Source organism: Leptopilina boulardi, unplaced genomic scaffold, assembly GCF_019393585.1.
Source record: "Leptopilina boulardi isolate dan_hultmark-lab unplaced genomic scaffold, ZJU_Lbou_2.1 LbouV2_70, whole genome shotgun sequence".
Classification (NCBI taxonomy): Eukaryota; Metazoa; Arthropoda; class Insecta; order Hymenoptera; family Figitidae; genus Leptopilina; species Leptopilina boulardi.
In genome coordinates this window covers 1,774,412-1,793,170 of record NW_026138017.1, presented here as the reverse complement: position 1 = coordinate 1,793,170, position 18,759 = coordinate 1,774,412, and the positions used below count along the sequence as shown (strand labels likewise).

Below are 18,759 nucleotides of genomic sequence, written 5' to 3'. Positions count from 1 at the left end.
TATTTCATAATTTTCATTTTGAAAATTTTTCGATATTTTATATGAATTATTAATTTGTTTATAAAATTCTATTATTGAAATATATATATATATATATATATATATATATATAATTTCATTGAAAATATCAGAGAGTGAATATTATATGTCCGCTAAAAGCTTAATGGAAATAATTGATATTAATTGACTTTATTTGATTTGCAATGTGCCATGTAATTAATTACGTGAAACAAATCCATTTTCTTCCTGTATGATGATTAATTTCTCAGTAAAGGTGGAGCTAGTGAAACTGCGTTGTTTGTTAGCAAACAACAATAAAGTTGTAACAACAGTTATAATGCTACTTTGGAAAGGGTTCATTTTGAAAGTTATTACTTTGAAGGGAACATTAATTTTCGGAAGATAGCCAATTCCCGGAGAAACCCAAAGTGATAAATCCCTCGTTAAATTTTAAGCACCATGAGTCAAAAATATATATATATATATATCTCTCTCTCATTTATTTATTGATTCATATTAGTTATTTATTATTATTTTCTCTACATTTTTTTTATTCTCTGCAAGAAATAATAATTTTCATTTGAAAAATTTTGTTTAGTTGTTTATTTTCTATAAACATTATTGCAAAATATTATCTTATTTCGATTTTTATTTTGGTCAAGTCAATATTGATAATTCTCTTTGATCATGATGCAATTAATAGGCAATTTACATTCCTCGACTAATTCGAAAACTTAAGTGGATTATATGGGATATATATTAATTAAAATATCGATATATTCATTTGTTCAAAATGATAAATTAGCTGAAATTTTTAATTTTTAATTATATAATTTATAATTTATAATTAAATAACTATTACCAGGGGAAAAAAAAAATTTGATTCAAATATTTATTTACTTTACTATTATCAAGTAAATATTTATTTGTATTAATTAATTATTACTTGACGTAATTAAATCGTATTTTTTACAAAAATTATTTGGCTCAAGTAATTATTTATTTGAGTCAAGTAATTGATTATTTGAACGAAGTAAATTTTTTTTTTTAGCCTATTTATTTAAAAAGTATTAATTTTTCATATTAGTAATAAGTTAATAAAAAAAAAATTATTTTTAATAATTATTATTATTATTAATTAAATTATATAATTATTGGAGCGTATGAATTATTATTTCACTATTTATATGAAAATGGACTTGTAATGATCAAAACTCTTATCTTGTGCAAGGAATTCTGATGGAAAAGTTAAAACTTGCTCTTTATAAAGCTAAAGTTGTAAGTAGTCTTGATTCCTTCATGGCATTAGTAATATTATATTCTCCTCTCTCGTTCACAGTGGAAACTTTTCAAGCAGAAAGTCATAGTTGAGTCTCTCGTTAAATTCTTGCGACCGAAATGTGACTTCTTACCGTAAAATTGCTTCGTATAGAGTTACCCTTATTTTATTTTCTCTAAATATTCAAGCCCTTGGGTATTTTTTTTGTGATATTTCTGACTTTAATCTTATATAGAAAACTTCTACACTATTCTCGATTAAAAAAAAAAGAAAAAAAATTCATAAATAGTTGACTGGCGAAAAATGCGCTCACACAAACGATTTTCAAGTGTGTAAAGTGTCAAAACGCCCTTCGGCTCTTCTATATTCAATTCTTTTGTGTTTTTCTTCTTTATCACAAAAAATGTGAATTTTAAACCTCACAAACTTTTTTTTAATCTATTTATTGTATTAATAAATTATTTCTCGAAAAACAATATTAAATGGTATGTTTTTTTTTTAAAAAATAATAAATTTTTCGTTACTAACCGAAAAATAGAATTTCAATTTAGATAAAATTAAAATTTATTATCAAAGTTATCACAATTAATGTAAAGTTCGACAAAAAATTGCATAATTTCCGGTAATTTTTTTGATGCTATGTCAATCAAACGTCATCTGGGTATAGAATGTGTTTGATCGATAAACTTTTTTTTTTATACACTCGATATTGTGAATAAAATTATTGATTACCACTTTTATGATTTAAATCATGTAGGATTAAAAAATATTTTCTCCAAATTTTTTTTTTTCATTAAAAATAGAAAAGAATTTATAGTAATTATATAATAGAAAAGAATAGAAGGAAAAAATTATTTAAAAAATGGAATAAAATAAAAATTTTTATGAAAAATGACGGAATAAGAAAAATTTGTTTGTTGAAAGTTTTTTTTTTTTTTTTTTGAAGAAATTGAAAGATTTGAAAAGATTATTATTATTGTTCCCAAACGACAGTCTCTTAAAGATTCATGAGCATCGATTTAACACGCGAGTTCTCGTAGATTTTTTTTCTATTTTTCTTCTGCATATTTCCGAAGGACGTCATTCATCACGAGTAAATCTACTGAAACAGCACTTTCTCGCATATAGAGAAAATGGAAATTTTTGCACTAACTCCCGCTCGTTTACTTGGAATGTCATATCGTGATCGTTTTACATGTTAAAGCCCGCGTGCTACTTCTGACACCCCATAGAGAGGACAACACATTTATCAAATTGCATATCATTTTGAGATTTTTGCAAATAATATTTTCCCAAAAAAAAAAAAAAATAATAATTTAAAAATATCTTATGAAATTATCCCAACTTGGAAAGATTCCCCGGAAAGTGCCCCCTGGAGGTTCTATCAGAATTCCGCCGGAACTTCCAACGTAATTCCGTCGGAATTCCATCGGAGTTCCAAAGGATTTCCGATGGGATTCCGACATAATTAGGACTCTAAAAATTTTGAAAAAAAATTGATCGGAATTCCGTCAGAATCCCATTGGAAATTCTTAGGAACTCCGATGGAATTCCGACGGAATTACGTTGGAACTTTCGGCGGAATTCTGACAGAACCTCCAGGGGGCACTTTCCAGGGAATCTTTCCAAGTGGGAATTGTTATTATAATTATAATTATTATAGTAATAAAAAAAAGAGGTTCTATCAGAATTCCGCCGGAACCTTTAACGTAATGCCGTTGGAATTCTATCGGAGTTCCAAGGAATTTCCGATGGGATTCCGACGGAATTAGAACTAAAAATTTTGAAAAAAAAATTAATCGGAATTCCGTCGGAATCCCATTGATAATTCTTTGGAACTCCGATGGAATTCCGACGGAATTACGTTGAAAGTTCCGGCGGAATTCTATTAGAATCTCCAGGGGGCACTTTCCGGGGAATCTTTCCAAGTGGGTAATTAACTATATTTTTGAAAATTTTTCGATTATTGAACTAAATACAAAATATTAGAAAAATAAATAATATTTTTTTTTAAATTAAAAAAGGAAAGAATAAAATTACTTAGCGTCAAGTAGTTTATTTTTAAAATTAACTTTTTTTTTCTGTGAAAATAATATCCATTGTTCGTTTAATTCCGCGTATAATGAGAGGAACAATAGTGAAATGTCTTGTGCGATTATTTTGCAAATAAAGTTAATTTACTTCAATGAAAAACGTACATGTTATATAATGAATTTGAACTTCTGTTCTGTGTATTCATTTCCCTTTTCTAATTTTCTGCTATTCCCACAGGATTGTTATATATATATAATTTTTTTTAAAGACTTGCAAGTTTTAAAACTTTATTCCAATTTTGAGGTTATGTTCGTTTTTTGATTAGGGGAATTTGAAGTTATGTTGGTCGGACATTGGGTCAAACCCAACAGTCCCTTGAATTTTTAGGTTATGTTTGAATCTATTTACAAAAAAAAAAACAAATTACACTGAGAAAAAAAATTTAGTGTTTGAAATAAAATTGTTTTGTTTGGCAATTTTGGTTCTTGTAACCAACTTTTGGTTGGCTGAAACAAAGTCGTAGAGTTATCTCAACCAAATATTTGGTTAGGCCAACAAAATTATTTGGTTGAACATTTTTAAATTCCAACCAAATTTTGGTTACGACAACAAAATAATTTGGTTAACATAACAAAATAGTTGGGTCTAAAAAACTAAATGATCGTTTGTTGTCCTAACCAAAATTTGGTTGCGACAACCAAATAATTTGATTCGCTCTCAGCTTATAGTTTAAGAGAACAGTTAGTTTAAATTTCTCACAAGAATGGGTAGTCCAGTTGTCAGAGCTCCCGACTTTCAGTTTTAAAACAGAGGTTCGATCCTAGGCGGAAATGAGATTTTTTAAAGTTCACAAATATTTCAATTGGATAAATATAAATTCAATGTTAAATTGATAAAAAATAAATAATGAAATAAATAAAAAAAGATAAAAAGAAAAGAGATAAGGTAGAATAAAATTTTTAATTTAAAAAAAAACTGTTTGATCAACCAAACATTTTTGTTGACCTAACAAAAAAATTTGGTTGAGCTAACCAAACATTTTTGTTATGCCAATAAAAAACACTCAATCAAATTTTTTGATTGACTCAAACAAATAGTTTGGTTGCTTAAATACCAACAAAATTTTTTTGTTGGCCCAACCAAATTTTGATTGCTCTGATTAAACATTTTTCTCAGTGTAATTTCACGATAATTTTTTTGTAATTTGGAAATTTTCGTATTTTAAAAAAATGATATAAATTTTGAAATATCGCTGATTTTAAAAATTGGATATCTATATTTTTTTTACTATTTGAGAAATTTTTATCGTAATCAATAATTTATCTCGTTAATGTAATCGTGTCTTCTCATTACCGTTCATCTCTTAATGAGCGTTATCTTGAAGTTTGACACTTAGTTTTTGCATTAATGAGAAATTTGAGAAGACTTGTGTGTCATTTTTGCTGTTATTCGAGTCTCATTAGAATAGAGAGCACACATATATTATGTATATATATATATTTATATATTTTTGCATGTTACATGATTATTTTTCCGATATTCCAATTTTAAGAACAAAAATATTTTTCAGCATTATTATTTTACAAATATCGCAGATAAAAAGTATATACTTTTTTTTTCTTTGATAAATATTTATTTGCTTCAAATAAATTTTATTTAATTCAAATAAATGTTACAAACAAATTTTGGATTTTATTTTGCTCAAAGCATCAAATAAATACTTGTTTCAAAAATTTGGTTGAAATAAATTATATTTGAAAATGAAATTTTTTTTGATTTTATTAGAATAAAAAAATTTTTTGTTGATTTTAACAATATTTATTATTTGTTATTACAATGTTTATAAAAGGGAAGCATCGTTAAATGATGAAATCAAAAAGAAAGCTGAATGAGAAATTCATTTTAATGATCGTTTAATGTTTAACGGCAAGTCATTTGCATATATCCTTACAGCGGATGGCAAAGATTGCAAATTCTATATCTATATAGCTGTTAAAAAATCCCCCTCGTAGTAACGACTTCAATATAGCGAGAGCCCTTGAATAAAACACTATTTTTTTTTCCTTATAGTGCCTGTAAATAATTTTATGATTCTTTTTCACGGTTAAACTGATTCAAAATGCAATGATAAATATTTAAAAAAATTAGTTAATTTTGGAAAAATTAGCGTTTTTTTTATTATACAAATAAATATTAAGTTTTGGAATTTCTCCAAAAAAAAAAAAAATTAGTGTTTTTTATATTTGACGTGGTTTTAGAGCATTGGTACTTATTCAATGTGTTTAGAGAGAAGAGAGTGAGATTTTTTTTCAGTTAATTTACTTGGCAAGAGTTTTATATATTTTGATAATTTATTTCTTTCATTAGAATTGTCGGATCGAGTGAATTTATGTGAATTATAACTTCAATATTTTAAATTAATAAAAAAATGAACATTTTTTTTTGTTCTGGAATATTTTTGAAATTTTTCTTCCACATTACAAATAGACAATTATTTATTTTAATACTTTAACTAAATTTTATTATTATTTATTTATTTATTAATATAATTTGAATAAATTTAATGCACCGAAACAAAGGACCTTGCTCGATGTCCTGTTAACAACTTGAGTGGTGTGTTTACATTCAGGTACGAACAAAGGGTGCGGTCATTTTGAATTGCTGACCTCAGTCAAATAGAACTGTATAATACGAAAATTAATCTAAACTCATCAGTCACAATTCGTAAACCGACGGGAGTGTTGAAATTTATTATAAAAGTTACAAATTATTTTTTTTTTTTAAATTACAAAAAAGAATTTTTCTACAATTTCTATTTATAATAATTAAATTAATTAAAAGTATATATTTTTTTTTTTGTTTCAGTTCAATTTTGATGGAAATGGACAATAAGATTATTGAAAAATTTGAAAAAGAAAGAAAACATTAATTATAAAGTGTCGAAAAAATAATTGTGAACAAATTTTCAAAAGTTTCGAGTGCAATTTAAAATTCGTTTGTTATAAAAAAAAAAAAAGTTTCGAGTCAGTGCGCGATTTAAATTCGTTTGTTATAAAAAAAAAAGTTTCGAGTCTGTGCGCGATTTAAAATGCGTTTGTTATAAAAAAAAAAATTGTTCAAATCAGTGCGCGAATTCAAAATACATATTTGAATCATAAAAATTGTAGAACATGTTTTTTTTTAATTGTATAAAAAAAGTTTCTAGTTTTTAATTCTTCGAAAAATATTTCTGTTTTTTGGAATTTCAATAGTTCAAATTTTTTTCCAAATATTTTAGTAATAATTATAATTTTTAATGATTCAAATATTTTATTTGCGTGTGTTAGTGAGAAGTGTGTGAAATGAGTGAAGTGCTTCAAAAATATTCAGATGGACTTCGAAAGAGCTGGAAGGACTGGAAGGAATTTTGTAAGGACATCAGTGATCGGTAAGTCCCTTCTGTTTTTCGAAAATAATAAAACAAAAGCAAATATAATTCGTCAAAATTCTATAATGGTAATTAATTAAATCATTTAATTAATATTTGATCCACTTTAAAGTTTTAATTAACGTTTTGTAATGTAAAAATTATTCTCAGCCATAATTTTGATAACGTTTTGTTTTGTTATGCAAGAGATTAAAAATGGCAATCGCCCATTGTTTTCATGAAAGTGTTATTGCACCCTCCTAGACATTGAAACTACGCAGAATATTGTTATGATCCTGCTTAAAAAAATTTTCAATTGCCTTAACTTTTTATTTTTCAAAATATTCCCTTTCTTTCATTTTGACTTTGTAAATTTTAATTTTCTCTGAAAAATTTAGAAAGCTGTAATATGCAAAGAAAAAATGACTTCTAAAATTGGGAAATTCTGACTTAAATTTAAAAAAAAAAGAACGTGGGCGAATTATTTAACTGAAGATGATAATAATATAAGAATAGATGTAATTTTGTCAATTGAGCCACAATTCTTATATTTGATTTCACCTTCGTCTTTATTAATGGGTTTAATTAAGTCTGAAATAGTTTCAAGTGTGATCTGGTCAGTGTTTGAAGTTTCCATTTATAACTTTTCGCAAGGAATGCGGTAGTAGACTTGAAGAAGTCTATAATCCATTGATTATCTAAGTGTCATACTGTCTATATATAGAAAAAAGAAAATGCAAGTTTCTTAATATAGAATAAATTGAATCGGTTATTAAATTTTAAAACACAAAATTTATTAAATTATTATAACTATCATTTTTGGTTTTTTAAAAAAAAGTTTTCTTTACTTAATTTTGATAAATTTTCTTTTTTTTTTTTTTGATAAAAAAAAAATGTTCTTTTTGGTTTCTTGAATAATTAAAGAGTATGCTAATAGGCTTGCAAGAGAATAGGTTATCTATCAAAATTTGCTAACGTACTATAATGGTCGTCAAATGTGTGCATAACAATCTGTGTGTATTGAATTGCACCTGTGTTTACATCGATTAGCATGGATCACCGTGAAATTGCGCGCATACACATACACAAACACAAATAGGCACATTCTTGCATGAAACATTGTTGTCGAGTTGTCTATTGTCTATCTAGAGGATGCTGACATAACCAAAGACATGTTCATTCATTCTCTAGACCCCGAGCAATTGTAGGTTTTTATATTTTCTCTAAGGAATATTAAATGGCGTTCCTTCTCTCTATTAGGTGTTGTTAAAATAATGATTATTAAATTAAAAACAATTTTTTAGGTTTTAGAACTAATTTTGGGTATCCCTAATTTGAAGTTTGTAAAAAAGGTACTAGAAATTAATTTTAACAATGTAAAACAAAATTTTAAGGTTCTAGAATAACCTTGAAGGAAGTAAAATGAATTTTATTAAAGGTTTTATTTTATTTAAGCTTGAAAAATAATTTCAAAAAGGTTCTGAAGTAAACTTGAAGGTTCTAGAACAAATATTAAGGTTGTCGAACAAACTTATGAATTCCAAACCAAACTTGGGAATGTAAAATAAACTTTTAGGTTGTAAACTAACATATTGGAGGAAGTAAAATGAAATTTTAGGTTGTAAAATAATTTCTAAAAGTTTGTAAAGTAAGATTAAAGGTTCCAGAATAAACATCTAGGTTGTGGAACAAACTTTAAGGTTGTAGAATAATTTCGAAGGTAGAAAACTTTTAGGTTGTAAACTATCATATTAGAGGAAGTAAAATGAAATTTTAGGTTGTTAAAAAAATTTCTAAATGTTGTAAAGTAAGATTAAAGGTTCCAGAACTAACATCTAGGTTATGAAACAAACTTTAAGGTTGTAGAATAATTTCGAAGATGGGCAAACAAATCTTAAGGTAAAATAATTTCTAAAAGATTATAAAGTAAGATTAAAGGTTCTAGAACTAGCATCTAGGTTGTGGAACAAACTTTAAGGTTGTAGAATAATTTCGAAGGTAGTAAACCAAATTTTAAGGTTGTAAAATAACTTCAATAAGGTTGTGAAACAAAATTGCAGGTTCTAAATCAAATTTCGTAATGAAAAGTAAACTTTTAGGTTGTAAAATAATTTCTAAAAGGTTGTAAAGAAAGATTAAAGGTTCTAGAACAAACATCTAGGTTGTGGAACAAACTTTAAGGTTGTAGAATAATTTCGAAAGTAGAAAACCAAATTTTAAGGTTATAAAATAACTTAAATAAGGTTGTGAAACAAAATTGCAGGTTCTAAATCAAATTTCGTAATGAAAAGTAAACTTTTAGGTTGTAAACTGACAAATTGGAGGAATTAAATGAATTTTTAGGTTGTAAAATAATTTCTAAAAGGTTGTAAAGTAAGATTAAAGGTTCCAGAACAAACATCTAAATTATGAAACAAAGTTTAAGGTTGTAGAATAATTTCGAAGATGGGCAAACAAATCTTAAGGTTGTAAAATAATTTCAATAACGTTGTAAAGTAAACTTAAAGGTTCTTTAAAAAACTTAAAGGTTCTATAACAAACTTTAAGTTTGTAAACTATCAAATTGAAGGAAGTAAAATGAATTTGTAGGTAGTAAAATAACCTCGAAGGTTCTAGAATAAACTTTAAGGTTGTAGATTATGGAAAAAACTTTCGAAATGTAATCCAAACTTTAAGGTTGTAAATTACAGAATTAAATTACAAAATTACAGAACCACCACTTTAAGGTGGTAAAAGAATCTTTAGGGTTGTGTAAATTTATTTATAGAATAAATATTTTAAAATAATTTAAAAAAACAACTTTCATAAAAATGTTTACTCTTGAAGATATAAAAAAGAATATTGCGAATTTTCATAGTAAAGATATAATATAAAATTGTCGTTTTTTTTTTTTTTATGAAAAAGTCTTAAAAGGGGAATAGAGATCTCTTTGTTTTCTGTCTTCTCATTTTTTTTATGGTTTACTCTGCGTGTTCAGTGAAGCTGTGGATTAAGGTGCTTATCACGTAAGTGTCGTCTCTAAATGGCAACTTAAGTAAAGAAAAAGTTGACGCCTTAACTAATGACTCGTAAGAGATATGGTGTAGTGTGAGTTTTTTTTTGTGTCTTTTTTTTTTTCTTCTTGAATGGCAATTATCGCGGAATTGTTCTAGTACGAGTAGGAATGAATCTTAACGGGAACGTAATTAAGATGACTTAATTATTTAATCTCCGTCCATTGCAGCGTTAACACTTTGAGCGATAATACGCTTTCGTCCGTGACCCTCGCCCACACTTATTCTCTCTCTCTCTCTCTCTCACTCTCACTCTTTAATTAAACAACTTTCTGCACTAGAAAATATATTTTTGTCTTTCTTCTTTTTACTTATTCCTGCTAAAGGTGTCTTGAGAAATGCCTTTCTAAACCGGAAAACTTCTATCAAGAGTTGTCATTTTGTTCTATTGAAAGGGAAATTCATTTACTCGAATATGATACTTTCGTTTTGAATTAAGTATGTTTCTTGTTGGATCAAATTCTTTCAGTTTTGAGAAAAGGGTTTCTTAGGTCCTGGGGCCAATAAAGGGTCAAAGTAGGCCCAAAATAGGCGCAATGTCGGTTCAATTCAGGTTGACAATAAGTCCAATGTAGGTTCAAAGTAACTCAAACTAGGCGCAATGAAGGTTCAGTATTGGCTCAATGTAGGCTCAATGTAGGCTCAATGTAGGCCAATGTAGGTACAAAGTAGGTGCATTGTAGACTCAACGTAGGCGCAAGGTAGGTTCAAATTAAATTCAAAGTACGTCCAATGTAGGTTTAAAATAGGTTTAATGTAGGCTCAAACTAGGCGCAATGTAGGTTCAGTATAAACTTAATGTAGTTTCAAAGTAGGTCCAAAATAGGCGCAATGTAGGTTCAGTATAAGCTTCATGTAGTTTTAAAGTAGGCGCAATATAGGTTCAATTAAGGTTCAAAGTAAGTCCAATGTAGGTTGAAAGTAGGTCCAAAATAAGCGCAATGTAAGTTGAATTTATATTCAAAGTAATTCCAATGTAGGTTTAAAATAGGTTCAATATGGGCTTAAACTAGGCGCAAAAAAGGTTCAGTAAAGGCTCAACGTAGGTAAATGTAGGTTTAAAGTAGGCCCAAAAAAGGCGCAATGTAGATTCAATTTAGGTTTAAAGTTAGTTCAATGTAGGTTGAAAATAAGTTCATTGTAGGCTCAAACTAGGCGCAATGAAGGTTTAGTATAGTCTTAATGTAGGTCAAAGTAGGTTCATTGTAGGCGCCAGATAGGTTAAAATTAGGTTCAAAGTAATTCCAATGTAGGTTTAAAATAGGTTCAATATGGGCTCAAACTAGGCGCAATGTAGGTTCAAGGTAGGTTTTTTAATTTTGAAACAATCTGTAAATGTAGGTTCAAAGTAGGCCCAAAAAAGGCGCAATGTAGATTCAATTTAGGTTTAAAGTTAGTTCAATGTAGGTTGAAAATAGGTTCATTGTAGGCTCAAACTAGGCGCAATGAAGGTTTAGTATAGTCTTATTGTAGGTCAAAGTAGGTTCATTATAGTCGCAAGATAGGTTAAAATAAGATTCAAAGTAATTCCTAAGTCGTTTTAAAATAGGTTCAATATGGGCTCAAACTAGGCGCAATGTAGGTTCAAGGTAGGTTTTTTAATTTTGAAACAATCTGTAAATGTAGGTTCAAAGTAGGCCCAAAAAAACGCGCAATGTAGATTCAATTTAGGTTTAAAGTAAGTTCAATGTAGGTTGAAAATAGGTTTATTGTAGGCTCAAATTAGGCGCAAGGTAGGTTCAAGCTAGGTTTTTTAATTTTGAAACAATCTTTGGAATTTTTTCTCAATTTAATAAATTTAGAATTTTATTTAATTGATATTCAAATGTATAAAAAAAATACACAACAAGAATTGTTAAAAAGGTGGAAATTATTTAAAACGACAATGAATTTTAATGCGTTGTCTTCGCACAAAAAGAGAGAAAGAAAATATTAAATCTAGAGGAAAGATATTTAAGAAGTAGTTATCATGTTATTAAATTGCTTCCAGGACAAGGAAATTTTAGAAGCCTTGGTAAACAGTGACATTGACTTTTATTGACTCCTCCTCGTGTCTAAGGTTCATATTACCAGTTTTGCAACATTTATTTTCGTTCTCTCATGAGAAAAGGAACAAAATATCACACACACACTTTCTTACAAGTTTTAATCTTATAAAACGATTACGGTTTTTTTTTTATAAAGTTCGTTAATTGATTTTACTGAAATAGAAATATTTATATATATATATAAAAGAAAGTATATTGATGCAATAAAATACAATTGGTTTTTGATGGCCGACAAAAATATTGATATAATAAAAAAATAATAACTTGCAATATATAATATACTGTATATATATATATATATATATATTGATATGTATCAAATATATGAGAGAAAAAAAAACATTGGTGCATAAAAGAAGAGGGGAAATATCGATATCTGCACTCACTAATAAAAAAAGATTCCATTCCATAAGAAATGTTGTAAAATTCAAAGTGATAAAAATGTTTCTTTCGCGCACGTATTTGATATATTGTATAGGACAAGAGTGCGACCATGGCCTACGTTTTTAGATGAGTGTAAAACTTTTATATACTATTGTAAATTTACACGTTTTGAATTTACATATATATGTGGATGAAAACGTTTTTCTTTTTTTTTTTCCTTCTTTTTTTTTCTATATACAAGAATATATTTTTCATGTATATTTCCCCCTCTATTGAAGAAATATATAGTTATATCTATATAGATATTTTTGAATGAGCGACGTAGATTGTAGATGGACATATATATTACATAGTCGAGGAATTCCTCTTGAGATTATCTCATATACTGCTGGCATAGACATTCGAATCGAAGGTCTCGAGAGAGAACCAGAAACGAAACTTAATTTGAACCTGGAGGCCGACCTTGAAGGTAGAAATTCATGGGCATCTAAAGATGCGAAACGGGGGCATATTTCTTAGTTTCTCTTTTTTTTTTTTTTTTTTTTTTTATGATTCGAGAGAAAAATTATTATATCTTTCTGCAACAATTGCTCTTTATTTCAATTTTATATACATTTTTCTTATTGCCGCAACAAATTTTTTTTTTAATATCCAAATAGCATTGCTCTAAAAATAATTTGAAATTTAATTTATTTTAAATAATTTTTCTTTTAAATTTTATTTAAAAAAAAAAAAAAACAATGGAATTTAATTTTTTTTCTGCCATTTTTAGTGAGTAAATCGATTTGGAATGTTAAACAAAAATTATGCGCATAAAACTGATTTTAGTTTTTTTTATAATTTTTGATGACATACGTGTCGAGAAAAGATTGATTATGCAATATTAATGTGAAATAATGGACATGGAGAAAATGTGTTTGTTATAACAATTTTTAGTGAGATAACACGTGTAACTATACATATATATATAAAACAATAGGCATTGAAAAAAAAACAACGCGAATTAAATCTTAACATAATACAATGATAGAATTATTAAAAAATTGTTTAATTTAAAAAAAAATTCCTCTATTAAAGCCATTAAGTTTTATATACAATGTTTTTATTTTTCGCGGATATTTCGCAAAAAAAAATTGAATAATTGAAAAATTCAGCGATAATTATAAAATAATTTTTTCTTTGAATTTTAAAAATGAAAAAATATAAATTTAAAAATATGGAAAATATATATGGAATAAAAAAGGAAAATTTGAATTCTACATTTCTGAATAGAAATGAAAGTGAGATATAAAGAAAGAAGATGCCTTTAAAAAAAAAAAAAAAAAAAAATATGGTTTATGAAGCATCTAAAGATGTGAGGCATGCGAAGCTGTATTAAAATGCGTCATAAAATTGGATCCACTTGAGATGCCATGCATTGGTGTAAATTGCGACAATGTGGTTTAGTGTTTGGTATAATTCTTATTTGTAACGCGATATTTTCTCGAAGAGTGCATACAAAGCAGTTAGCAAAAATTTGCAAATAATTTTCAATACTGGAAAATCAAATTTTTTTGAAAAAAAGTCAATTATAAATTAGTTTTTTTTTTAATAGTAAAAAAAAATTCGTGACAAAGATTCCTTTTTTTAATATTGCAGTAGAAATTTCTTAAAGGACAAAATAAAATTAAATTGTTTAGTATAACGAATTAAATGAGTCGAAATTTTTTATCAAATTATTATTGTAAGACAAGACAAATATTTTTATGGATAAATTTATCAATAACTGCAGTAATTTATTTAAGTGAAAAAAGAGGATTTCAGTCAGACAGGAAACCGGACGTGTCCTAATAAATATTCCACACATGCAAGCACTCAGTTGATTAACCCTAATTAAATATTAAAGATGGTTCATTATTTCTGTTCAGCTAATATTATACATTTCTGTTTTTTAATAGAGATAATGACAAAATAATTTTTTCTTTCTATATTTTCCTGCCAAAGTTATTTCATCTAAAGAAAATTTGTTTTCTTTCTTAATTTAAATTATTTTAAATTTCGGAATTTTTTTTTTGATTTAAAGAAACTTTTCTGGATAAAAAGTATATAGTTCCCTTTAAATGACGATGGAGAATACTGAGAAAGATTAATAATAGGAAAAGTGTAATTTTGCAATTCTAATAAGCATTCTGCATAATACGATTAGGGATTCTAGTGCCTATTCAAATTAGTTTTGAGGAAAACACTCTTCTCTGAAAAAGCTCTCAAGTATTGTTACATGAGAAAAAAAATTTTTTTTTCCAGAGACAAAATATACCTTAGCTATATAATTTAATACGTGCTTATGATAAAAGAAAATACAGGAAATTATGTCATGAAAAAATATTTTTATAATATTATTTCCATATATATAGGAATATTTGTAAGTTTTGTATATAATAAAAATTTTCAATTCGAATCAAATGGAGCGCAAAAATAAAAAGAAAAATCAGATAAAAATTTACGAGGTATTTAAAATTACGTCAGTAAAGAAGTTAATTAACTTTTGTAATTGGGAATAAATAGAAATGAGCAAATATTCCTTGAAAAAAATTTATATATACTCATCAATGTTTACAAAAAAAGAGAGAGAGAGAGAAAAAAAACCGACCGTTTCTACGCGCCTTTTTGGTGGCAATAAATTATACCTTTATTAATGAATCGCTTTAGTCGTATATATGAATAAAAATTCTTCACACGTATCGTTCGCGCGAAAACAAAATTTGAGCATTCACACTATATATTATTATACATTTCTGTGTGCAAACGTGTTGAAAATTTTAATAACGCATTAATTAACGCTTAAGAAAATATTTATTATTTATTGAAATAATTTTTGTGATTCAAATTTTCTTTAACTATTTCTATTTTACTATAAATTTTCATTTCACACAATTTTTATATAACATAATTTGACACATTTTCAATTTAGCCGATATTTAACACAAGTTGAATAATAATAACAATGGCAGAATTTCGAAATTTCGAAATATGAAAATTCTGATAAAAAATTTGGTTAAATTAACAAATTGTATCGAATGATAATTTGGCTAAATAAAAATTTGATTTAAGAAAAAAGAAAAGATTAAATTTTTTGTTAAATGAAAATTCGGTTAAATTTTGTACTGTGCTAAATAAAAATTCGATTTAAGAAAAAAGAAAAGATTAACATTTTTGTTAAATGAAAATTAGGTTAAATTTTGTACTTGTGTTATTAAAATTTGCTGATTAGTTATAGTTGCACATATGTTGTATAGTAACATTCCAGAAGGAAATTATTTGGAGAAGTGAGTCGGGAAGTTTAGTTGTAATAAACGAGATTACACAATAAGGTTGTAGTAGTAGGTTTTCTGATATGACCATTCGCAAGAGGTATCTTAATTGACCTGAAGTAATGAATGAATACGAGCTGTACTTATATGTACATAATTATATATATATATATATATATATATATATATATATATATATATATATATATATATATATATATATACTGCTCAGCGTGTAACCCTATCAAACGTTTATATCCCTAGGCCAGAAATATAACGCATATAGTTTCTAATATCATGCTGTTTTAATGGGACTCATTTTGAATTAAACCAAATAAAGGGTCCTGTATAAATTTTATTATTACTTCCCTTTTGCAAGCGACAATTTTTTTTTGGAAAAAGAAAATTAATTTTATTTAACATATTTCTTTACTCTTAATAAATTTTTTTTCGGTGAAAAAGAATTTTTAATTTTTAAACGAGAACACGGAACCGTTTTTAATGAGTAGAGAGACGCGCACATGAAGCTGCGACACTTTTCATTGGTTACTTTCCAAGTCAACGATTGGCCGTTTCTTGACCTTGAATATTAGCCAATCAAATGAAGCGTAACTTCCTTGTGGGCGTTTCTTAGCATCTCTAATTTTTATTGCTATTAAAATTTACTTTTAGATAGATTATACTAAAATCAGAAAATAAGATCCAGTAAAAACTACTAAAAAAAAAAAATAAATAAATTTTTTTCGTTAAAATTTGTAATTTTTCATATAAATTAAAAAATTTTTTAAAATAATTTTTATATAAATTAATAAAAAAATTTTTAAAATAATTTTTATATAAATTAATATAAAATTTTATAAATTATATTTTATAATTTTTTAAATGAATGGGTTTTTTAAATCGTGAATTTATCTCGTTGGGGAATGAATATTGTAATCGTTCTGTGGCTTTAAGTGTGATCTCGCAGAATAATCATTCTATTAATCGGATAAAGTTCTCTGTCAGTTATTAGAGATGCAATGTCTGTATCAAGTTTCTTCAATAAAGCAATCCTTATATCGATAACAATTGTTTATCCATTTACAAAACAATGTAATTCTATATATTTCCAATGAATATTCCAAATATAATTTGGAATTCAATTTTAGATTCAGTTTTTTTTTTTATTTTCAATAACAATTAAAAATTCATTATTATTTAAATAATATAATTTTCAAACTGATTTTTTTCATAATTCTTCATTTAATTTTTATTTATTGTGGCTCAGTTTCCTTTTTTTTGTAGGTGGTTTTTTTTTTTTTTTTTTTTTTTTTCAGTTATTATTTTTATTGTTTGAAGAAAAAAAAAAAATTCGCGAAGTAAATTCTTTAAAAATTACTATCATATAAGCCCTTCGAACGATTTGATTCTGGTTCGTTCAGGTCGAGGAGCGTTACAGCCATGAACCGTATGATTAAGGTTACGCTTTAGCGCTTCAACACTAGCGCGCTATTAAGTTAATATACTGTTTAACTATTGCTAATCATGAACGTCCGTATTTCGAACCGACACAAAAAAAATTGACACGCGTTATTTTTTTTTGAAACAAAAAAATAAATAAATAAATAAAAATACACTTGTCGGAAATTTTTAATAAATAAAATCGTAAGCGTGCGCGCCGCGATTGAAAATTGTCATATGACTCACAATTAATGCAAAAAAAGAATATTATTATCTCAATAATTATATAACTGAAGATTTAATTTTTTTTTTAAATAATATTTTGTTTCTAGACAAATTAAAAAAAAAATTTATAAATTCAGAACTCCATTTTTAAAAATATTTTTTTATATATTATTATTATTATTATTACTATTATTGTTATTATTATTACTATTATTACTATTATTACTACTATTATTGTTATTATTATTTAATAGTAATAATATTAATATAATATATAATAAAGAAATATAATAAAATTGTCTTCAATTTAAAAAATATTAATATTAATTTAGTTGACAATTGAACGTATATTTATCTTATTATTTCCAAGCATAGAAGTTTCTTCCCAATGTTTCGTATTAATTTTTTTTTATGACTTTTTATTATTATTATTTCCCGTAAAGTATTGCGTAACAAATTGAATTAATCAGAAACCACGTGACGGTTTTTCTGAATCACTGTTTTTTTTAAATATTAAATCGACACTTATTAATGAGAAAAAAATGCAATAATTTTTATTTTTGTTATTATTGTTATTATTATTTTATTATTATTATTATTATTATTTTTATTATTATTATTATTATTATTATTATTATTATTATTATTATTATTATTATTTTTATTATAATGTTTATTTTTATTTTTATTATTTTTATTAAATTACAAACGAATGTTAAAAATAAAAATTGTAAAATCACAATTTGATTTGCATGTGCATAATTTTCGCGTGCGAGATTAATTTTGTCTTGTCAATTATAAACGAAATTGTAACTGTCGTTTGTGAAAAGAACTATATTCATTTGGTTATATAGCATTATAGTACGCATTTCGCATACAATGAGCCATGAAATTCAAACGCGACCATACAGACCCAACTGCTTTGTTAGGCTACACACAAGATGCTAACGATGCATTTAAATTGACTAATGCCAACCGATTGCTTTTCTGTCCACATATTATATTGAATAAAGTAATTCGTGACATTATTAAAACAAAAAAAATTTATATTATGGCTCAATTTACAATTAACTGTCTCTTTTTTCAAAAAAAAAAAATGTTTCTTTTTCTCTCTAAAAAAAAAAAAAAAAAGTAATTAGAATCTTATAAAAAAATAACCGGAAAACATATATTTTATTTTGTAAATAGGTTTTAATCAACGATTGTCAGAGATAAATTGATTTATATATACATTGGGCTATAAATTAATAATTAAAAATTAAATTAAATTTCGGATTATATGACAAATTCTCTCTAGACTGAAATTGATTAATGATGTATCTTTAAGGAGATAAATGAATTCTTAATTTTGAATACTATTGAATTGATGATTGTAATAATTAATAATTTAATTTCTTATTTTTAATTTTTATTTCTTAATTAATATTATTAAATAAAATTAGTGGCGAATTATTACTACTTTCAATTTTATAGCATTGAATGGAATTTTTTTTTTGTTTCACTCGCACTGAATAATTCAGTAAGAAGTTATTTCGGGGTAATGAATTTGAAACCGAATTTTTACTGCTATATCAATTTAATCCGGATTTGGTCTTTTTTT

The 18,759-nt window shown here is 25.9% G+C and overlaps 1 protein-coding gene and 1 long non-coding RNA gene across 8 annotated transcripts in view; one reads left to right on the top strand and one right to left on the bottom strand.

Moving 5' to 3' along the window:
* LOC127290513 (uncharacterized) overlaps positions 1-6,740 on the top strand; it is a 68,227-nt gene extending 61,487 nt beyond the window's left edge. Inside the window, exons 4-5 of one of the 2 annotated variants that reach the window (XR_007844374.1) lie at positions 6,179-6,476; positions 6,640-6,740. This is a non-coding gene — a long non-coding RNA (uncharacterized LOC127290513). Of the gene's footprint in view, positions 1-6,178 lie in introns of both variants that reach the window. The other variant, XR_007844373.1, reaches the window with a different exon arrangement.
* The window catches only part of LOC127290500 (potassium/sodium hyperpolarization-activated cyclic nucleotide-gated channel 2), a 167,652-nt gene that overhangs the window by 33,377 nt on the left and 115,516 nt on the right, over positions 1-18,759 (bottom strand). The window lies entirely within an intron of this gene.